Here is a 24,720-nt window from a genome sequence, read left to right as displayed (position 1 = left end):
GTCATTGGTGAATATATTGTCTATGAGAGTGGCACAATGTGATGTGATTCTGCTAGGTCTGGTAATGATGGGATAGTAGCTCATGCTGTACATTGTGTTTATAAATTCAAGTCAGTTTATGTTTATTTGGATTAAGAAGGTCAACATAGAAGTCTCCACAAATGAAAATGGTTTTGTTACCCTTGTTGGAGGAAATGTCTTCCATCCAATCTTTGAACACCTCAATATTAGAGCCAGGTGCCCTATGTAAACAGCTAATGATCAGATTTTTTCTTTTTTCGTTGCAGATTTCTATTGATATGCATTCCAGAACATTGTCCACTACTGTTGTCATTCTGTCCAGCACCTTGGAATTTAATGTCTTGTCCACATATATGGCTACTCCTCCTCCTCCTTCAAGTTCATAACCATCCATGTCAAAGTCCAGTTCTCTGTCCTTATTGAGCCAGGTTTCAGATATTGCGATGATATTGAATGGTTGTGAAAATGTATCTAAGTAATCCCTGATAGAAGTGAAATTTGCATACAGGCTTCTGCTGTTGAAGTGAATAATTTATGATTTGCCATCGGCCTTAATGCTCCGGTTGAACTGCTCCCCAGTGTAATAGTCACATTTGTTGTTGAAGATAGAGAAAAATATGTTGTCCGGGTCTATTTCGTGCTCCAAATCCAGTGCATTATGATCCGTGTATTCAAATGTGTTTAGTTCCAAAGTGTCATTATTCATAATCCCCTGAGTTATGTGGCTATTGTCTACAGATGCATTTGAGCGAATACTTGTGTTTGCGGTTAACAAACCTGATGATGATCACCGGATTGTCGCTGGTTTTCCTCCTGGGCAGCGGGTGGCATGCCTCAATGTCATTGCAGTCCAGGTCAATCCCCTTCGATTAAAGGAATGCAGCTACCTGTCGCTCCGTGGAGCTGACATCCATTTCACCGGGCTCCCCCCCGTTGTCATCGTTCACCGCCCGAGCGTATGACTGGGGTTTAACGTGGAGCCCAGTAACGATGACGTTGTTAATCCTAGTGTACTGCTCCTGGTCAGACACTCTGCTTTCCAGATGGATAATTAGTTTATCCTTTTCCTCGCTCTGCATCCGCAACACTTTTATCTCCCCGGCCAGGTCTAGGATGTCTCTCTGCTGTTTCCTTATCGCGGCAACTTCACCGGATAGGAAGTCGAGAGACCTTTTTATGTCCTCGGCTTCTTCGGCCGTGAAAGCCTTCTTCGGACCCATTCCTTGGCAGCGTGGTTCTTGGATCACAAAAAATCAACCCGCAAAAAACTTTGCTTCGAGGCCCTGACTCAACGTCAAGTAGAAACACTTCCTTCAACAACTTGCTCCACACACACACACACACACACACACACACACACACACACACACACACACACACACACACACACACACACACACACACACTAGGGCTTTGACTTCGAACTTCGTAATTCGAACGAATATTAGGCAGCCCTTAATATTCGAACATGTTATGGGCAGGCCAAGAGGGAGAGACGTCGGAGAACCCGACGCAGTCTATTCATAATATGGTAATGACCACGGAAGAGGCAGTGAATGAAGTATTGATTAGACAGCGATTTATCAGAAACCCAATAAACCGTTGGAACACGCAAGACCGGTAACCATAGCAACGCCGGTAAACAAACCTCGCAAAACTCAATCCAGGGCTGAATCCGAATGCTCATACCGTGGTGAAGTTAGTTTGAAGTTGGTTATTCGACGGATATTCGGCCATTCATTTCCTATGGAAAATTACTTTTTGCTCAATAGCTTCCGATTTATAGGACCCAGAGGCCCCAGACCAATGTTGACCTGTCCTACTATGTGGTACTAACAACACACACCTCACTAAAAATTAATATTTGGCTCCTCCTATTTTATTTAAATATTTTAAGAATCCCATTCATTTCCTATGGAAAATTACTTTTTGCTCAATAGCTTCCGAGTTATAGGACCCAGAGGCCCCAGACCAATGTTGACCTGTCCTACTATGTGGTACTAACAACACACACCTCACTAAAAATTTATATTTGGCTCCTCCTATTTTATTTAAATATTTTAAGAATCCCATTCATTTCCTATGGAAAATTACTTTTTGCTCAATAGCTTCCGAGTTATAGGACCCAGAGGCCCCAGACCAATGTTGACCTGTCCTACTATGTGGTACTAACAACACACACCTCACTAAAAATTAATATTTGGCTCCTCCTATTTTATTTAAATATTTTAAGAATCCCATTCATTTCCTATGGAAAATTACTTTTTGCTCAATAGCTTCCGAGTTATAGGACCCAGAGGCCCCAGACCAATGTTGACCTGTCCTACTATGTGGTACTAACAACACACACCTCACTAAAAATTAATATTTGGCTCCTCCTATTTTATTTAAATATTTTAAGAATCCCATTCATTTCCTATGGGAAATTGCTTTTTGCTCAATAGCTTCCGAGTTATAGGACCCAGTGGCCCCAGACCAATGTTGACCTGTCCTACTATGTGGTACTAACAACACACACCTCACTAAAAATTAATATTTGGCTCCTCCTATTTTATTTAAATATTTTAAGAATCCCATTCATTTCCTATGGGAAATTGCTTTTTGCTCAATAGCTTCCGAGTTATAGGACCCAGTGGCCCCAGACCAATGTTGACCTGTCCTACTATGTGGTACTAACAACACACACCTCACTAAAAATTAATATTTGGCTCCTCCTATTTTATTAAAATATTTTAAGAATCCCATTCATTTCCTATGGGAAATTGCTTTTTGCTCAATAGCTTCCGAGTTATAGGACCCAGAGGCCCCAGACCAATGTTGACCTGTCCTACTATGTGGTACTAACAACACACACCTCACTAAAAATTTATATTTTGCCCCTCCTATTTTATTTGAGGTTTTTAAAAATCCCATTCATTTCCTATGGAAGACGGCTTTTTGCTCAATAGCTTCCGAGTTATGGGACCCAGAGGCCCCAGACCAATGTTGACCTGTCCTACTATGTGGTACTAACAACACACACCTCACTAAAAATTAATATTTTGCTCCTCCTATTTTATTTAAATATTTTAAGAATCCCATTCATTTCCTATGGAAGACGGCTTTTTGCTCAATAGCTTCCGAGTTATGGGACCCAGAGGCCCCAGACCAATTTAGACCTGTTCTACTATGTGGTACTAACAACACACACCTCACTAAAAATTAATATTTTGCTCCTCCTATTTTATTTAAATATTTTAAGAATCCCATTCATTTCCTATGGGAAATTGCTTTTTGCTCAATAGCTTCCGAGTTATGGGACCCAGAGGCCCCAGCCCAATTTATACCTGTTCTACTATGTGGTACTAGCAACACACACCTCACTAAAAATTAATATGTTGCACCTCCTATTTTATTTAAATATTTTAAGAATCCCATTCATTTCCTATGGGAAATTGCTTTTTGCTCAATAGCTTCCGAGTTATGGGACCCAGGCACCCCAGACCAATGTAGACCTGTTCTACTATGTGGTACTAACAACACACACCTCACTAAAAAAATATATTTTGCACCTCCTATTTTATTTAAATATTTTAAGAATCCCATTCATTTCCTATGGAAGACGGCTTTTTGCTCAATAGCTTCCGAGTTATGGGACCCAGAGGCCCCAAACCAATGTGGACCTGTCCTACAATGTGGTCATAACAACACGCACCTCACTAAAAATTAATATTTTGCTCCTCCTATTTTATTTAAATATTTTAAGAATCCCATTCATTTCCGATGGGAAATTGCTTTTTGCTCAATAGCTTCCGAGTTATAGGACCCAGTGGCCCCAGACCAATGTTGACCTGTCCTACTATGTGGTACTAACAACACACACCTCACTAAAAATTAATATTTTGCACCTCCTATTTTATTTAAATATTTTAAGAATCCCATTCATTTCCTATGGAAGACGGCTTTTTGCTCAATAGCTTCCGAGTCAACACAGTCTCACTCCGAGAACGTCAAATACCGACTGTTGGCAAAGGCCCTTTAGCGTCGGTGACTGACGGGAAAGGTACCCTTTTTAGTCGGTCGGTGACGGTAAAGGTACCCTTCGGCGTCTTCTGCATACGGAATGGGGGGTGCCTCACTACGTCTCTAATAGACGCTGTGAGCATCTTTCCTATTGGATAGTTTTTAGGATATTCTTCTGTGAAAATGGCGGACATACTTTTTATCCTGGGTGGAAAATATGATATTTTAGCATAGTTAAACCATTAAAAGTGTTTATGTAAACATTTTTAGCGAGAAATGTGCATTTTACTTTCATAATCGTCGTTCGGCGAATGTGAAGGATGTTTGGTTTGATAGATATGACGAAGAATATTTCATCGGGCGATAATGGCCGGCGTACAGGCATCCCGGGCTCACGAAAATAGGTGACACTGTCACGTTATTTAATCTATTGAAACGTGGTCAGGTACACATATTTTCTAAATGTTCGTGTCAAAAAGCACAATTTTCAAACTCAAGCATATCAATTGGAAGTATTTGTCGTGATTTGTCACCAAGCACGACTTCCATCTAAGGTTCTGTCCGGGAGCTTTCTCCCTATTGTCCCTTAAGGAGCTCCGTACAGAACATTTATTGTTAAAAATTGTCTGTGATAACTAAGAATATGACAGCTTTTCCAGTCTCACCAATATGCGCACAGATCGCACGGTTTGACACTTTCAAAATGCGTGCAGTACATACGCCAAATGACCATTTTGCGTGCATATGATACGCAAAACCCAGCATTAACTACTGTGGAGGGCGGATACGTCCATTTCGCGTGCATATGATACGCAAAACCCAGCATTAGCTGAATGGGAAATGCAATATTTTGGGACCGATTCACCGTTAAACGTGTTTCTAATAACATTTCTATCGAGAAATATACTTTTTACTTGCATAATCTTCAGTCAGTGATTGTGTCTGATCTTTAGTTTTATAGTTATTAGGAAGATTTTATCGGCTCGCTCGCATGTTTCAACGACGTCAGGTTGTTAGGGACGCTGTTTTCACTAAACTAGCAACTCACGTGTTTCCTGCGTATGTGTTATTAAACCATTACTTTATGTAACTTTTAATGATATCATCTTGTTAGAAACACGTTTATCTGAGAGCCAACCCAGTCGCCAAAAGCATAGTTGACAGTGTACGTTTTCGTGAACACTGGATTACGTCGCATTTCAACATAAATAGCGTGTTATTACACACACACACACACACACACACACACACACACACACACACACACACACACACACACACACACACACACACACACACACACACACACACACACACACACACACACACACACACACACACACACACACACTGCATTTCGCTGCCAAATAAATAAATAAATAAATACAAAGGCAGAATAAAGAATAAATTCATTCATTATCATTCAACTTCAACATGTGTTATTACAGTATAGTGGTGGAGGGATGACGTATGTTGGCCAACCCGGAAGTGAGCGTCGCCCTGGGTTCCCTGGACAAAAAGCCAACGGGTTTATCCATTTGATTTTGGATTATTGCAGAAAAATTTGCATCTTTGAAGCCCCTCCTCAAAAACTGAAAATAAATAAAAATAACTGTGCTCCAAAGAAAGAAATGTAAACCAATGCATTCCGAATGGGAGTGTTTCTCCGATTTTTCCATGCTACACAGAACGAAATGTAAACCCATGCAAATAAAGACTTCATGGTCATAATCATTTAAATATCATTAATCTCCTGAGGGTGGTATTCTATTTTTTTCAACGGGGCTGAATCCAGTCACTTGACCGTCATGGTTGCTATGGTGGTTGCTATCGACCAGCCCCTCTAATCCTTACATGGCTCTAAAATCCACGCGGCAAATGAGCTGCCGTAAATTGTGTTGTTTTTGTCGTAAACTAGGGTCCGATGGTTAAAAACAGATATTCCAAGGTATCCTTAAAAGGCAGCTTGGATGTTTTTATTTTCTGCTGTTTAGACTTCTTCTATAACCTATTTTTGAAAGCAAAACACCAAGCTCATTGATTTAACGAGGCAGGGTTATTTGAAACAATTTATTAAATAAATATTTATGAGAGGTCATTCCTTCTCCTGAGTTTTCTTCCTATTTATGTCTAGTGTACAACCCTACTGTCCACAAGCATCACCCCCCCCTCCCCATATGGATTTGGAGAATTGTTGCCACGTCCCAGTGGTGGAGGTATCATATATATGAAAGAGGGCATTCAATTATACTACAATGATCAATTAGGAGGCCGAAGCCCTAAAGGAAGTGATGCAATAGGTGACTGGGTCGACAACATTTAAGTAAGCTTTACTTTGAGGCCTCTTATATATCAAAGGGGGTCTCAAAGGACGCATACGCTTCAACCTGTGGCTCCAGCCCAACAGGAAATGACTCAGCAAGTGCTCCATCTCGTTGCACCTGCACCCAGCGGCTCGCTTGCAAGATTTTGGCCTGAAGTTATTCCCAGACCTACACCGTAGCCATCCAACCTGAATATAACCTCGTTAAATCAATGAGCTTGGTGTTTTGCTTTCAAAAATAGGTTACAGAAGAAGTCTAAACTGCAGAAAATAAAAACATCCAAGCTGCCTTTTAAGGATACCTTGGAATATCTGTCTATTTTTTAACCATCGGACCCTAGTTTACGACAAAAACAACACAGTTTACGGCAGCTCCTTTGCCGCGTGGTTTTTAGAGCCATGTAAGGATTAGAGGGGCTGGTCGATAGCAACCACCATAGCAACCATGACGGTCAAGTGACTGGATGCAGCCCCGTTGAAAAAAATAGAATACCACCCTCAGGAGATTAATGATATTTAAATGATTATGACCATGAAGTCTTTATTTGCATGGGTTTACATTTCGTTCTGTGTAGCATGGAAAAATCGGAGAAACACTCCCATTCGGAATGCATTGGTTTACATTTCTTTCTTTGGAGCACAGTTATTTTTATTTATTTTCAGTTTTTGAGGAAGTGCTTCAAAGATGCTAATTTTTCTGCAATAATCCAAAATCAAATGGAAAAACCTGTTGGCTTTTTGTCAAGGGAACCCAGGGCGACGCTCACTTCCGGGTTGGCCAACATACGTCATCCCTCCATCACTATACTGTAATAACACATGTTGAAGTTGAATGATAATGAATGAATTTATTCTTTATTCTGCCTTTGTATTTATTTATTTATTTAGCAGCGAAATGCAGTGTGTGTGTGTGTGTGTGTGTGTGTGTGTGTGTGTGTGTGTGTGTGTGTGTGTGTGTGTGTATAACACGCTATTTTATGTTGAAATGCGACGTAATCCAGTGTTCACGAAAACGTACACTGTCAACGTATGCTTTTGGCGACTGGGTTGGCTCTCAGATATACGTGTTTCTAACAAGATGATATCATTAAAAGTGACATAAAGTAACACAAACGCAGGAAACACGTGAGTTGCTAGTTTAGCGAAAGCATCGTCCCTAACAACCTGACGTCGTTGAAACATGCGAGCGAGCCGATAAAATCTTCCTAATAACTATAAAACTAAAGATCAGACACAACCACTGACTGAAGATTATGCAAGTAAAAAGTATATTTCTCGCAAGAAATGTTATTAGAAACACGTTTAACGGTGAATCGGTCCTAAAATATTGCATTTCCCATTCAGATAATAAAGATTAATAGAGAGAGAGAGAGAGAGAGAGAGAGAGAGAGAGAGAGAGAGAGAGAGAGAGAGAGAGAGAGAGAGAGAGAGAGAGAGAGAGAGAGAGAGAGAGAGAGAGAGAGAGAGAGAGAGAGAGAGAGAGAGAGAGAGATGGCGGGAAAGAGAGAAACAGAGAGAGAGTTGTGTTTCATGTTTGTGTGTTGGTGTGTGTGTGTGTATCCGTGTGCTGGTGCCATTTGATGCAGAGGAAGTGGCGTAGAGCGTGGGGCGTGTTGGAGTTTGAAGCCTGTGGGACCAGTGGGAGAGCGAAGCGTCCTGGGCGGATGGGATGGGGGCGGTGTTAGTAGTGGATGTTGCTGGTGGGTGGGTGGGTGTGGGGGGGGGGGTGCTGGGGCCTAAGTAGGCCTGACCCATTCTCCACCAGTCAGTGAAGATCATACACATTCACTGACTGAAGATTATTCAAGGAAAATGTGCATTTCTTGCTAGAAATGTCATTAGAAACACGTTTAATGGTGAATCTGTCCTAAAATATTGCATTTCCCATTCAGTTAATGCTGGGTTTCGTGTATAGGCACGCGAAATGGACGTATCCGCCCTCCACAGTAGTTAATGCTGGGTTTTGCGTATCATATGCACGCGAAATGGTCATTTGGCGTATGTACTGCACGCATTTTGAAAGTGTCAAACCGTGCGATCTGTACGCATATTGGTGAGACTGGGTTGATTATCACAGACAATTTTAAGTAGAAACGGGTGGCCAAAAGCTGTCATATTCTTAGTTATCACAGACAATTTTTAACAATAAATGTTCTGTACGGAGCTCCTTAAGGGACAATAGGGAGAACGCTCCCGGACAGAACCTTAGATGGAAGTCGTGCTTAGTGACAAATCACGACAAATACTTCCAATTGATATGCATGAGTTTGAAAATTGTGCTTTTTGACACGAACATGCGAGCTGCTGGTTTCAGTAACATCATATCAACCATGTTATTATAATTATGTGGAGACTAATGAAATATTGTTCGTCATAACTATCAAACCAAACATCCTTCACATTCGCCGAACGACGATTATGAAAGTAAAATGCACATTTCTCGCTAAAAATGTTTACATAAACACTTTTAGTGGTGTAACTATGCTAAAATATCATATTTTCCACCCAGAATAAAAAGTATGTCCGCCATTTTCACAGAAAGATATCCTAAAAACTATCCAATCGGAAAGATGCTCACAGCGTATATTAGAGACGTAGTGGGCACCCCCCATGCCGTCGGCAGAAGACGCCGAAGGGTACCTTTCCCGTCACCGACCGACGGCAAGGGTACCTTTCCCGTCAGTCACCGAAGCTAAAGTGCGTTTGCCAACAGTCGGTATTTGACGTTCTCGGAGTGAGACTGTGTTGGTTTTCCATAGGAAATGAATGGGATTTTTAAAAAATTCATATAAAATAGGAGGTGCAAAATATTTATTTTTAGTGAGGTGTGTGTTGTTATTACCATATAGTAGAACAGGTCTAAATTGGTCTGGGGCCTCTGGGTCCCATAACTCGGAAGGTATTGAGCAAAAAGCAATTTCCCATAGGAAATTAATGGGATTCTTAAAATATTTAAATAAAATAGGAGGTGCAAAATATTAATTTTTAGTGAGGTGTGTGTTGTTAGTACCACATAGTAGGACAGGTCAACATTGGTCTGGGGCCACTGGGTCCTATAACTCGGAAGCTATTGAGCAAAAAGCAATTTCCCATAGGAAATTAATGGGATTCTTAAAATATTTAAATAAAATAGGAGGAGCCAAATATTAATTTTTAGTGAGGTGTGTGTTGTTAGTACCACATGGTAGGACAGGTCAACATTGGTCTGGGGCCACTGGGTCCTATAACTCGGAAGCTATTGAGCAAAAAGCAATGTCCCATAGGAAATGAATGGGATTCTTAAAATATTTAAATAAAATAGGAGGAGCCAAATATAATTTTTTAGTGAGGTGTGTGTTGTTAGTACCACATAGTAGGACAGGTCAACATTGGTCTGGGGCCACTGGGTCCTATAACTCGGAAGCTATTGAGCAAAAAGCAATTTCCCATAGGAAATTAATGGGATTCTTAAAATATTTAAATAAAATAGGAGGAGCCAAATATTAATTTTTAGTGAGGTGTGTGTTGTTAGTACCACATAGTAGGACAGGTCAACATTGGTCTGGGGCCACTGGGTCCTATAACTCGGAAGCTATTGAGCAAAAAGCAATTTCCCATAGGAAATGAATGGGATTCTTAAAATATTTAAATAAAATAGGAGGAGCCAAATATTAATTTTTAGTGAGGTGTGTGTTGTTAGTACCACATAGTAGGACAGGTCAACATTGGTCTGGGGCCACTGGGTCCTATAACTCGGAAGCTATTGAGCAAAAAGCAATTTCCCATAGGAAATTAATGGGATTCTTAAAATATTTAAATAAAATAGGAGGAGCCAAATATTAATTTTTAGTGAGGTGTGTGTTGTTAGTACCACATAGTAGGACAGGTCAACATTGGTCTGGGGCCACTGGGTCCTATAACTCGGAAGCTATTGAGCAAAAAGCAATTTCCCATAGGAAATGAATGGGATTCTTAAAATATTTAAATAAAATAGGAGGAGCCAAATATTAATTTTTAGTGAGGTGTGTGTTGTTAGTACCACATAGTAGGACAGGTCAACATTGGTCTGGGGCCACTGGGTCCTATAACTCGGAAGCTATTGAGCAAAAAGCAATTTCCCATAGGAAATTAATGGGATTCTTAAAATATTTAAATAAAATAGGAGGAGCCAAATATTAATTTTTAGTGAGGTGTGTGTTGTTAGTACCACATAGTAGGACAGGTCAACATTGGTCTGGGGCCACTGGGTCCTATAACTCGGAAGCTATTGAGCAAAAAGCAATTTCCCATAGGAAATGAATGGGATTCTTAAAATATTTAAATAAAATAGGAGGAGCCAAATATTAATTTTTAGTGAGGTGTGTGTTGTTAGTACCACATAGTAGGACAGGTCAACATTGGTCTGGGGCCACTGGGTCCTATAACTCGGAAGCTATTGAGCAAAAAGCAATTTCCCCATAGGAAATGAATGGCCGAATATCTGTCGAATATCCAACTTCAAACCAACTTCACCACGGTAATACTCATACTTAATAGTATGCATTTTGTAGTACGCCACAAATATAGCGCGTCCGAATGCTCAGTACGCATTGTGTAGTACGGAAAACGTTAAAGAATGCGTACTACCCATTGGTACTACCGCCACAGTGAACTACCGCAACGGTAGGTCACTACGCTATCCCACAAAGCAACCGGAGTCTGGTAACGAACGAAGAAGTGATGGCTGACCCGACACTACCAACAGCGGCTTAGAAAGACGTCGTAGAAAGCGGCGAGAGACATTTTTAATTTTATAGCAACGATGACAAGACGGAAAACAGGTAACTTATCAAGGTAGTTTTGCCGGCATCTGAGGGGAGATACGTCATCTCCAAACATCCGGTGGAGTTTCGGCAGTGTTCGGAAGCGTTCAGAAGCGTTCTACGCATAGCTGTAGACCGTACTACACTTGACAGTGTAGTACGGTCTTCAGCTATGCGTAGAACGCTTCTGTTCAGTAGACACTGAACAGAAATAGTATGTACTAAGTATTGGGATTCAGCCCAAGTCTTACTGAAGGCATTTAATGGTCAAAATATTATTAATAAATATTTGAATATATTCGAATATTAATATTAATAAACAAACAAACTTCGAATATGATTTTTGGGCAAAAGTCAATGCCCTAACACACACACACGACTCTCTCTGACCACTCCAGAGAGTTTGTACTCAAGTACAAACCACAATGACAGCACACCATCATTCTTGGAGTGAAGCCATTTAGAGACTCTAGGATAAAAGGACAAAAAAACAATTGTGTTTATACAGTAAAGACAAATAGAGTCACTCAAGATATCATACAATAATCTGAATACCATTAACCTATAACAGAAATACTGTATATCGAATAGAACATTTATACAGCATGCAAAAAGTGCAAGGGATTGGCATAAAGTTACATGTTACAAGGTTTATTGAAGATGTGTTGGCAGGGCTCCAGAGTGCGCCTAATTTGGGCGCACATGCGCCTAGAATTCGGGGTAGTGCGACCAAATATTTTATTTGGGCGCACCGGTGCGACTGAAAATGTATCTGGTATAATTATTATTATTTATTTTTTTACAGAGCAGTCCATTCATAATATTGTAATAACCACGGAAGAGGCAGTGAATGAAGTATTGATTAGACACCTAATAAACCGTTGGAACACGCAAGACCGGTAACAATAGAAACGCCGGGAAACAAACCCGCGAAGCCCAATCCAGGGGTAGGGATGGGAATTGATAAGAATTTCACGATTCCGATTCTGATTCCGATTCTGCTTATCGATCCGATTCCTTATCGATTCTCTTATCGATTCTCATTGGGTGAGAAAATAAGTATAAATGTGTTTGTTTGCATTACATCTCTTTAATATCTGATCAGAAGTGCTTCTAGTATTAGGAAATTGTACATTTTCAAATCAATTGGTCTAGACGAAAAAATATATGTTTAGCTTTTTAAGCCCAAATGCCATCATTATGTGCCATACAACTAAACACAGACTGAAAACAGCCAAGTAAGAGCTTGTGCCTTTTGGAATTCTAACAGTGCTCATTTGCATTCAACTTGTAACAAAATTAAACTGACATAAACAAAATGAAGCATTGATTAGACAGAGATGTATTAGATGGGCCTACCTAATAAACCGTTGGAACACACAAGACCGGAAACCATAGCAATGCCGGTAAACAAACCCCGAGAAGCCCAATCCCTAATGAGAGCTCCCCACGCTACGGCCATCCGGAGGGGACAGAGCTGTTGGCCGTGATATTATATATACAATTATAATATAGTATATAATATATTATATACTATTATATATAGAGCTCCGGGAGTCGCAAACTGCAACAATCACTTTCTCCTCCATTCCGCGGTTCACCCGGACTGCACTGCACTGAGTTTGACGGCTGAACGCTGATTGGCTGTTACGTTACACATGTCACTCAGTTATCACGCTGTTGAACGCTGATTGGCTGTCATCACGACAAAAACTTGTCGCCGGTTTTCTCCCGCGAAAAACTCGCCCTTATACGCGTCTCTACGTTCACTTTGTATGGGATCTTGTCGCCCCGTCGCGTTTGGTGTGAACGCACAATGCGATTCTTCCTCGGCGGCGACATGTTTGCTGCGTTCTGAACCAAATCAAAGCAGCGTGTGCGTGACGTCACGACGCATTTGCCGCGACCGGAACCGATAAGCGGAATCGTTAAGCAGGCTTGCTAACGATTCCAAGGAATCGGTTGACTCGGAACCGGTTCTGAACAAGAACCGGTTCTCGATTCCCATCCCTATCCAGGGGCCTGTACTACGAAGCTCGATTAGAGGGTTAGCGAGGTACGTTGAGCTGAAAGCCTGGGTTAGCTGTACCATGAAAGTCGATCTCTTTAAGCGTCGCTATATGTATCACCATGGTGACTTACGCTCGCAACCAAACCTGGTCGGGAGCAGCTTTTCAGCGAGTCTACCCGGAGATCGGCTACTTATATCGGCGTGCGCAGCTTCCTAGCCCCTCCTCCGATAATGGCGTCACCATTTGTGGGTGTTCCCATGGACCTCGACGCACTTATCGTACAGGCGTCTCTCCGGAGACAGAGGGTTTTTCGGGACAGAACCGATCCCTTGGCATTGTCTGACGATATTCTTTATGAGAGATACAGATTCGGCATTTATTTAATGGTCAAGATATTATTAATCAATGGCGTAAATATCGACTGTGCAACCGGTGCAGCTGCCCGGGTTGCCCCCCCCCCCCCCCCAACAACTCAGCGCAAGGCATGCATGATCCAACCCCCCCTCCCCCCCCTCCCGTCAACAACTCAACGCAAGGCAGGCACGGTCCAACCCCCCCCCCCTATTTATGTGCACTTGGGTGCACCATAAATACGTGCTGGTGCACCCAAATTCAAAATTTAGGCGCACCAGTGCACCCAAGGAAAAAGTTAGTCTGGAGCCCTGGTTGGGTTTTAAGTTTTTGAGTTCCCATAGAACCCATTTTCATTCAGATATCTTGAGGTGAGAAGTCAAGGACCAAACTTTAGCCAAACTTATTATTTGTTATTGGTCTTTAGCACCTATTTTTTATCCCAGGGGGCAAAGGGGTACAAAAAGGAAATCTACGATGTCTGAGGATCACGATCTGGGTGGACAACCCAGTCAACAACCTTCTGGAAACATACAGGTTGTGTTCAAAGTGTATGTCCTATGAAATTAATGGAATTCTGTGGATCTAGGTGGAAATCGGTACAGTCAGTACATTTTGGTCTGAATCATGAAAGTGAAACTGGTTCAGCCATACAAGCCATATATTTTCTGAAAGCCGGTAATCTCAGGATGTCATGTAATATGACAGACATGCCTCACCCTTGCAATTACTATGCAGCCCACAATAATTTATGTTAAAAACTATTTTAACACCACAGCACAGCAAAAAAAAAAGATTACCTTCAAATGCTCCACTCTCTTTGAAGATGGCTTTCACAAGCAGATGGAAGAATTCTCGCCTTGGCCCTCCGAGGTCTTCTCCATCTTCGTTGGTGCCTTCGTCACTGGCAAAGGTGACATACAGCAGATCGGTGCTCTCAGGGAATTTCCGTCTACTAAACTGTCGGAGGGCAGTTGTCCACACATTCCCTCGGCTGATGTAGATCGGTCTGTATCTGTATGCTTCTGTGACAACCCTCTCACTGTGAGCTTTCACAATTCCTGTAATTTCTTCTTTGCTCAAACTTTCTGCGAACCTTCAGAACAACAAGGATAATTATTATTACCAACACACATGAAAGCCACACTGACTGTGTCTTATTTTGACTGGTCCAACAGTCAAAGTTAAAAATGAGCTAAGCAAGTTTACCTTGAATCCTGTAAGGACTGCACAGACTCTTCTAAAAGACTGCGTCTGATGGCCTCCTCAATGGCTTCATCTTTTTCAATATCAATGGGACTGTTAATTAGAAACAAGGATAAAAGAGGATACCCTAACAAAATGGACCAACATAAAATGTAACAAATATTACATGAGAAAACCTTAAGTTAATACATATAACTGTACATGATATCTGCAAACTAAGTGATTCATAGCTTCATTTGGCCCTCGCTGTCCCTGTAGGTCCATCCCATCGTCAGATGGAGCACTGGCTTCCACCCTCTCTTGCCTCTCTCAGTGTTCCCTCTGGGCTCTGGACGGTGCATCACTGAGTTACTACATAAAGAGAATCTACTCAGTAACTCTTTATAATAACCTCAACAACACTTGTTTCAATAAGTCCAATAATGCAATAAGTCCCCAATTCATCACAAAAATCAAGTCAGATCAGCAATTAACCTCGAGAGGCTGTTATTTATTGTGATTTACCACACAAATGAGGGGTGTTAATTATTTTATTTTTTACTCACCTCCCCTTCGTTGTACAACCTGGCTTTCAAAATCCCTGTCATCAGACAGCTCCACACACCAGTTCTGCACAAAAGAAAAGCTGTGAACTCCTATGTAAAAACAGGCAACTTGAACAGTAATTTACAAGGTGAAATATTTACAGTGTGACAGAGATAATTTTATCTGATTGAAAAATTACATATTTTCTAAGTGTGGGGAGTATACAACAGCTAGTAGATGGAGATAGAGGTATGTGTTGGAATAGGATGTGGGGATGATTCATTTTTTGAGTACAGGTGTGCTCATCACTGGATCACCAGGTTATGGGTGTGTTCTGTCCCATGTGCAGTAACAGATCAAGGCCCAAGGTCTTTGGAAATGTAGGGGCCAAACGTCTGTGGACTAGTGTGGGCAAAAAGCAAAGATGGGCATCCTTGGTTGATTATGATTATGATTTCTTTCTGAGTTCAATAAATGGGCAGCAACCCATTTAGGGTTTTGTTCTCCAAGTTACCACACAAATGTATTCAATAACATGCTCACCTGTGCAGGAACTTCCATTTCTGCCATGAAAAACAGACAAGTGCTGGAACGGACAGAGGCAACTTCTTTACCACCCCAGGGGAAATGGAGGTGACCTTTGCTATCATCAGTTTTTTACACCCCTTGATGGTGCTCAAAAACTGAAATGGAAGTGACTGGTGCTCTGATAACCCAAATGCTCCACTGAAGATAGCCGTTATTTCAGCTCTCACTTGGTCTTCAGAACATTCTGTGGAAATGTCTGTGGAAATAGCTAACCTGGTCCAAGTTTCTCCTCTGGGTATAATGTAGACCTTTGGCCTAGGGCCCGACCGATTCATCGGCCTGCCGATTTAATCGGCAGATTATAGCCTTTTTGAAAATAATCAACATCTGCCAAAAAGACGCAGATTACAACAGATTTTTTATTTTATTTTATTTTTTAAAATGTTATTGCGCTTAGTATCCTGCAGATTGCGCTCCTACTCGCCTTGCTAACTAACAACTTTGGCTGGAGTAAAAAAGAGGAGATTGAATTTTACCGTACAACATGAAAGCACGCTCGCTCAGGCAGCTGCGCGCTCACCTCACCAATGTACACAAGACGCGTTGTTTGAGCATGTTGTGCTTGTTTTTCTTTAGGTCCCAGGCCATGTTAATTTGTTATACTGTAGACTCTAACGGTGAGACCATACTGCTCAGCACGCACGTGTTAGTCACTGCTCACGAGCGCAGCACATTGGGAGTTAGTTATTTATTTTACATTTTACATTACACTAATTTTTGACTGTAAATGTATTCTAAAACACTCAAAGGTTCTGCATTCAATTCACATATTCGTCAAAAGTGTTTAAAGTATATTTAAGGTATCAAAAACTATGTTTTATATGCTTTTTTTTGTTTTGTTTTTAATCGGCCGATTAAATCGTAATCGTAATTTTCCTCTGAAAATAATCGGCATCGGCACTCAAAAATCAATATCGGTCGGGCCCTACTTTGGCCCTGGTGAAAAAGGTAAACATACATCGTCTCAAGTATCCAGATTGAGCCCCATTACGTCGAGGGATGGATGGCAGAGGAGCCTATTGAAAACAAGCAGACCAAGAGACTTTTCTTAATAGAGCTGATAATGACCAAGTTTAACGGTAAAGTTGTAAAGAACTGCATACAGGTCTCCATGCTGACATTTAGTGTTGTGGAGCCATTAATATCGTTTTGCCATGCACAGGATGTAATATTTATCTGCCAATCAAGTTAGTACATTTCACATTAACACTTACATAAGCCTTCTATGACCAGTGTTGACTTAAATTCTAACCAAAAATTGTTATATTCGTGCTTCTTTAATGAAGAGATTCTAGACTTGCTTCAATTTAAAGGAGACATTATACTACCAGTTGTGATTGTGATTAGCCTTACAAGCCGTTTTTTAGAATCTAGTGGGCGTGTCCCCCTAGATCTGTGCTGGATAGATCAGTCTACCAGCCTACCCAGTGGACAGAAGTAAACGTTGCTCATCTATCAAGCACAGATCTAGGTGGACACGCCAACTAGTGATGTCATATGGGGCAGATTTTCGAAACGGCTTGTAAGGCTAATCACACTCACACCTGGTGTAGTCTCGCAAAGCCAGACCAAACGATAGTTATATTATAACTCTAGTTCTATGATTGTAGGCGTAGCCGTCTAGGCTTCGCCTTATGGGCTTGACCCGTGCGCGGTGCTCGCGCGCACTGAAAAATGTCAACTATGCACCAATCAACATGGGCACCGCCCACATTACCCACGGTACCGTGTTTATAAGGCGGCGCAAACCGCCGCCCATCCTCCACGCTATTCTTTCAGCATTTGGAGGGTACAGCAGGTAGGAAACTAGACGGCTACGCCTACAATCATAGAACTAGAGTTATATCATAACTATCGTTCTATTTCATGTAGGCTACGCCGTCTAGGCTTCGCCTTATGGGCTAAGGTAAAGCTGCGAGCGGAGCCCAATCAATGTACTCCTGCTGGACCCCAGTCAAAAAAACTTAAGTCACCAGGGCACATAAGACTCAAAAAAGCTGAGGATATGCAAAACACAACAGCTTAATAAAAATTAATTCCTCCTAGATCAAGCAAGGCGATGATGAAGAGAAAAAAGTTAGTCTGCAAAGACTCCGGCCCCAATCCGTCCTTCATGGAATCCATGAAAAGTGAAGGGAAAAACCAGAGTAATACGGTTTCCATTAGGTCCGCTACCACCGGGGGCGGAGCTACGGAGTTCGACTCTCCAATAAGGAGCTTCTCTCGTCTGTTTCTTATTTAAAAAAAACGGCGGGAGTGCCATACTGGCAGACAAAACCAACTCGTCAATCGGCGAGCCAATAGGAACCTCTCTACTCCGCTTTCCATTTTGTAAAACGGCGGGAGAGAAAGACTGGCAGTCAAGTCCAACTCGCCATTCGGCGAGAGGAATTTCAGCGATGCCGCTTAAAAGAACATGCCTTCATTCTTAAGCCGTAGAAGGGGCACCGGACTCCCACACAGAGTTGTCGAGTGAGCGCCTTGACATGTCTCACATGTAAAAACGAACAAAGGGGCCGGGGGAAGACCAAGACGCAGCCGCGCGAATGTCTTCCACCGGAACGCCTCCGAGTAGAGCCGTTGAAGCGGCCACGCCCCGTGTCGAGTGAGCTTTAACGCCCAATGGTGGCGCTAAGCCCTGCCGAGCGTAGGCTAAGCAAACACACAAACAACTGTTGTGTGGAGCGGAACGCGGCCGAGCGTTTCACGTACATAGCCAGCGCCCACACCGGGCACAGGAGATGCAACTCCGCCTCCGCCTCACTAGAATGAGGCGGGGGGTGAAATGCCTTAAGCACAATATCTCTCGAACGGATAGAACTATTAATGTTCTCAGGGAGAACGCAGGATTAGGTCTGAGCAGCGCAAAGGAGCTGTCCTCGTTAAGCAACAAGCAGCTCGGGCTGACAGACAGAGCGGTCAGCTCACAGGCCCGCTTGGCAGAAACCAAAGCCAATAAGAGCGCCGTTTTAAAGGACAGGGCCTCCAAAGGGGCCTGAGACAGAGGCTCGAAAGGGTCCCTGGACAACCCGTGCAACACAGTGGGGAGATCCCAGCGTGGTGTAAGCACGTGCGAAACAGGCCTAACCCGTCTAGCCCCACCCAAGAACCTCTCGACCAGTGGATGGCTGAAGATCGGTCCACCATCACAGCCCGCATGGCCAGCCGAAACAGCTGCCGCATAGACCTTGATAGTGGAAAAAGCCAAACCCTTCTCCAATAAGTGCTTTAGAAATGCAAGCAAGCTTCCCGCCTCGCAATGGGATGGGACAGCGTGGTTCCTGTCACACCAATCAGAGAAAGCGCACCACTTCGCCGCATAGAGGGAAGAAGTAGAAGGTGCACGAGCACCCAGGATAGTGTTGATAACCGTTTCAGGCAAACCTTTGCCCTGCAGGATCAACCTCTCAGGAGCCAGACCAACAGCTGTCCCGATACATCGGGCGGGTGGTGCACCGTCCCATGGGCCTGTGAAAGCGCATCCGGTCTGAACGGTACCGGCCACGGCGCCATCCGTGAGAGCGCCGCCAGCTCTGGAAACCACAGAGCTGAGCGGTTCTCCGGAGCCACTATAATCAGGGAAAATCTCTCCTGTCTGACCCGTTCCAGAAAAGGAAGGATCAGCTGGAGCGGAGGAAACGCATACAAGAGAACCCGCGGCTAAGGTGTGTGCCCCAACGCATCCACCCCCAACGGGGGAAGATCCCGAGGGTTGAGAGAGAACCACCACCTGCAGTGTGTGTTCTCCCTGCACGCGAACAGGTCCACCTCCAACCTCTGCCAGATCAGTCTGACAATGTCGGGATGTAACCGCCGCGAGACATGAGGTCCGCCCCGAAGTTCTGGGCGCCTCAGACTGAGATACTGATGAGCCCAAAGCCAGAGCTCGACCGCCTTTTGGTGGAGAGCAGAGGAGCGCACTCCCCCCAGTTTGTTTATGTACGCCGCCGCCGACACACTGTCTGTCCTGATCAGAACGTGGCGACCACGTACCAGGTGAAAGAAATGCAACAGCACTTTCCTCACAGACAAGTTTCAGCACATTTATGTGGAATGTAGGGGGCGTGCGCCACTCGCCTCCCACTGAGTGAGAGAGGCACGTTCCTCCCCAACCCGTCAACGAGGCGTCCATGAAGACCACTACGTAGGACGTCACTCTGCCCAGGGGAACACCCCTGAGAAGGGCAGGGGGGTTTCCCCAATATTCCAGGTCTGGTGACAACGAACGGGGTAGGAGGAGCACCCTGAGCTTGTGTCGCACGGGGTCCAACCGTTGGCGAGCAAACCACCGCTGGAGTCTGCGCAGAAAGAGCAGACCCAGGGGAACCACGTGATGGGCGGCTGCCATCAGCCCTAACAGGCGCATGGTGGACAGTGCGGTCACGTTTCTGAGAACGCGAAAGCGGGAGAGTGCCAACAGGATGGCGTCTCGCCGAGGAGGCGAGAGCATCGCTGTCATGGCGGCTGAGTCTAGGCAAAGCCCCAAGTAGACTATCTGCCGGCCGGGAAACGGAAAGCTCTTCTCCCAGTTGATGGCAAAACCCAGGAAAGAGAGATGGTTTATCACCGTCATGGTGTCCCTTCTCGCAGCTTCCTCTGAGTTGCTCAGAATAAGTAGGTCGTTGAGGTAGAAGAGAACCCTCTTTCCCTGACGCCTGAGGGGTCCCAACACTGTCTCCACACACTTCGAGCAGGTGCGCGGGGCCAGGGAGTTGCAGAATGGCAGGCACTGGTACGCCAACCCCATAAAGGCAAAACGGAGGAACTTCCTGTGCGCCAGGGACGTGGAAGTAAGCATCCTTGAGATCCCGGGATGTGAACCAGTCGCCCTCTCTCACACATCGGAGCAGCGCTCTGATAGTGAGCATTCTGAATTCCCTCACGGCAACAAATCTGTTGAACACGCGAAGATCTAGAATAGGTCTCTTCTCCCCTGACTTCTTGGAAACCAGGAAGTAGCAGGAGTAAAACCATAGGTGTGACTCGTGGGTGGGAACGACAGTGATGGCCCCCTTCTCCAAGAGACGGGCCACCTCTGCTGCCAGAGCCGTGCTTACTGCTGGGTCCCGTAGCCTGGTCTCCACCAACCCCATAAAGGGTGGGGGCGGCGCTTGAACTGTATGGGATGACCCCATCTCAAAGTGTTGTCCAACCACGATGGTAGAACGCACCGCTCTAGCCAACACGCATAGCGGTCGGAGAGAGGGCGAGCTGACAGCTGAGGAACGCTGTCCAGGAATAACCCGTATTCCTCGGCCCCTACCACCTCCACACAGTGGGTGGACCAAGGGGGGCATCCCATGAAAGGGAGGAGGCTCAGCGAGCGTGGTAGTCGTTACAGAGCTAGTCGCTGTACAAACAGCGAGCTGTCTAGACGCCGCGCTCGTGTCCGCTGAACAGGTAACGAGCCGTCTAGCCGTAGCACTCGAGACCACGCGTTGTCCGCTGGCTATAACCACAGCGCGCAGACCCGTCTTCTCACCTTCCACAGACTGTAGAAGGGAGGTAGAGGGGACAATGTGGGAAACTAGGAAACTAGTACAAGCGTCTGTATCCACGGGCTCGTGTAATGAGTCTCCAGTCCGCCTACGAAGCTCAAAGGGACGCCGCTTCTTAGAAGCAGGTGAACCAGAGGTTATGTAAACACGCCGTCCAGCCGCCACCCTACAGCCATCTGGCTGAGGGGGGGAAAGAGGTAATCTAAAGGAATATCGCTCTTTAGGGAGTATGTACTGCTGTTCGGTCGAACATTCTTTCTTTATTGGGGTAAGAAAAAGTGGGAGCAAGTTTGCGGAACTTCTGGCCCCGCGGTGCTGCTCTCCCCGGCTGTGGCGGCGGCTGCTGTTGCTGCTGCTGCGACATCGGGGTTGTAGGTGGAGGCAGCCCCCTGGAGCGCTGGAACCGGCCTGGACCCCGCTTCCTCCCGGCCTGCTGGTGGGAGGAGCCCGTGAGAATCGCCCCCCGAACCGGGAACGATTCTCACAGACGGACTGCTGGTGAGCGAGCACCTGGGGCCCAAATAGTCCATCCGGAGCTAATGGGCCCTGGACGAGGCTGGCCCTCTCTCGTTCCGGAACCGCAGTGTGAGAGAGCCATATGGCCCTCTGGATCATGGTGGCCCACGCCATATGCCGACCGGCCGAAACGGCTATCGGCTGGCATAGCTAAAGGATGGCACTGGAGAAGCGGGAAACCGTCAGCCATCTCGCGGCCTCCTCCAGGCCTTAAGCCTCCCTGCCAGCCGACGAGGAGACCAGGGCAGAGGAGAGCAGGGCGATGTTGTTGACCGCCGCCGCAGATTGCGAGGCACAGACGAACACCCTGTCCGTCAGGCTGGTAATCTGCTTCTGGAGGCGGTCGGGGGCAGCGGCTTCTCGTTAGGACGCCATCCAGGGCCCGGAAAGAGAAGCGCTGTCTGGGCTAGGGAAGGCTCCAGGCGAGGGATCCCCCTCGCCTGAGTAGCAGCCCACCCTTCCACGTTGGTGAAGTCAGTGAAGGCCCTCTCCGGGGCCTTCAGAGTAGAGGGGTCCCCACCCGCAGCGGTGAAAAGGTGCTGAACCGGTGGGAACAGGGGACACTGGGTAGCCCGCTGGGAGGAAGACAGGGTGCGAAAACACTCGCCCTGCATGTCATCCGACATGGGGTTGAGAGGCGGGGCTGGCATAGGGATGCCCTTGATGGCCGCCGCCTCACCCATGATCTCGCCGAAGAGATCGGCCATCCGGCGTGGTTTCTGCCTGAAGGAGCCCCTCTTCAGGCAGCGTGCGGCAGGCAGCGCAGGAGGCGGGAGCAACCAAGGCAGCCAGAGGCGTGTTCAGCGCCGATGCACCTGAAACACGCCAGGTGCCTGTCACCCGGCGCCAGGGAAGTGGGACAGGAGGCGCACTGAGGCCCTGAAAAGGGCCCCCAAGCTCTTATAGGAGTGCTCTCCAATGGCCCTGAAAAGGCCTCGCCCACGCCGCTGCCACCGGTCATCTTAAGGTTGGAAGTCATTTCTTCGTTTTCCGTTGATCAGTACAAATGCTGAAAGAAAAGGGAGGATGGGCGGCGGTTTGAGCCCCCTTATATACACGGTACCGTGGGAAATGTGGGCGGTGCCCACGTTGATTGGTGCATAGTTAAAAAATTTCAGTGCGCGCGGGCACACTCACGGGACAAGCCCATGAGGCGAAGCCTAGACGGCGTAGCCTACATGAAATAGAACTACAGCAAGTAGAACGGTCTGGAACCACGCTATTTAGAGCCGTGTGTCCGGGGGGAAACTGGGCTGGCCTGTTTTTATTTCTTTAAACCAATCACAATCGTCTAGGGCGTGGCTAACCCCGGGAAGCAGCAGCGGTGACCTTGAGGGGGAGCACAATTCGGGAAAGCAAGCAACAGGAAGGGGAGGAGTAACGGTGGAATCTGACGCTAGCGCTATAGACGCTGTCTATTTCCGCTCAGCCAGACTAATGTCTCCTTTAAACACCCATCCAGATTTGCACTCAATCAATAAAACTTGTTCTCATTTCCAACTCGTCCTATGTTGATTTTTTGTCAAATATCTTGGTTTCACTATAGCTCTCATGGTGTGTTCAAAAGACTCCATGATACAACCTCTCACTACAGTATTGGATGCCCACAATTTTTCCTCCTGGACCACAGAACAGAAGCATTAGAGTCTGTAGTAGTCTAGCATTTTCTATCCAAAATACGACTTCCGGTTTGCTGCATTTCTTTGCATTAACTGTGTGCTAATATTCAAAAAATATGCTAAAAATAGTTGTTTTTGTTTTGATGACAGGTTAGTATGGTTTAATTTAGATCAACCTCAAGGCCAAATGTAAAATAAAAACAAAAACATAGCAGATACCATCTTATGCTAAAATTGCATTTTACAAGCATCTAATAAGTAATTTCCATGACATCTCATTAAACTCCATTAAAAGACAACACTATAACAGCTGTATTGTGACCCATTACAATTAGCAAAATTTAAGCAGTAGAACAAAGCTGGCGTTTCCATTTCCGAACATATTATTAGTTTCATAATTGGTAAAGAATAACTGATGAAATAGTTTGGTAGAAAATAACCGAATTCTATCACTCCAACTAAACTAAGAGAGCTTGAGGAATCGCGGAGTCCGGATCAAGTATGACAGGAGACTTTATTGCTACACGTGAACAAGCAACAACAAAGCCGAGTGTGGTTTGCAAAGACACTAACGATCATAAGATCCCAGGCTTTTTATCCTCACAAACAAAGCTGTTCTCCATATGGTATGCCTGCCCACAGCTGGTCAGTCATACATTACTCTAATTATGTGGTCAACATCCACGGCTAAGCCAATGTAAACATTAGGTTGATGTCAGTTTGCCTTGGCCCCAAACTCTCTGTCGCCGTGCCAAGTCTTTCCTATGAATTCAGAGGTGATTTAGCTGCTTTCCACTATTAATGTATCTATATGACATATAGGCCTGATAATACTCATAGTTAACATAAAAAGTAATGGTTAATTTCTCCCATAATAGCACCAGAAAGAGTTAAATATCCTCTTCAACTTTTTGGTTCAGATTGTATTGCATGTACAGTATGTAATATAGAACAGTTTGCCTTTTCACAATCCTAACCTTGCACCAGAAATAACTACAGTGACACCAAGGGATATCACAAACAACATAATCAATGTAGGACAAGCTGGGAATGACAAGCGGGTTGGACTGATATGCAATTATGTTTTAGTAACAACACAACCAACGCACAATATGACGTATATGATTAAATGAAACTATCCAAACAGGCAACAGCAGAACAACTCTTCCTCAGAAACATGCCTTTAAGTAAATTGTAGCTCATTCATGCCACTACAATCAGCGCAATCTATCACATAACGTTCAGGAACTCTGCTTTGCTCGAAGGTCTGCGTAATTT

The 24,720-nt window shown here is 44.7% G+C and overlaps 2 long non-coding RNA genes across 2 annotated transcripts in view; both read right to left on the bottom strand.

The window, feature by feature from the left end:
- LOC132472706 (uncharacterized) overlaps positions 1-24,720 on the bottom strand; it is a 154,874-nt gene that overhangs the window by 59,059 nt on the left and 71,095 nt on the right. The gene's annotated exons all lie outside the window — the stretch shown is intronic.
- LOC132473349 (uncharacterized) lies at positions 11,567-14,791 on the bottom strand. Its single transcript, XR_009529343.1, has 3 exons — positions 14,700-14,791; positions 14,291-14,586; positions 11,567-11,596 (listed from the first exon to the last, which is right to left on the bottom strand). It is a non-coding gene; the product is annotated as an uncharacterized LOC132473349 (long non-coding RNA).

Source organism: Gadus macrocephalus, chromosome 15, assembly GCF_031168955.1.
Source record: "Gadus macrocephalus chromosome 15, ASM3116895v1".
Lineage (NCBI taxonomy): Eukaryota > Metazoa > Chordata > Actinopteri > Gadiformes > Gadidae > Gadus > Gadus macrocephalus.
Note: the sequence above shows the minus strand (reverse complement) of the source record. Positions and strands in the feature narration are given on the sequence as shown.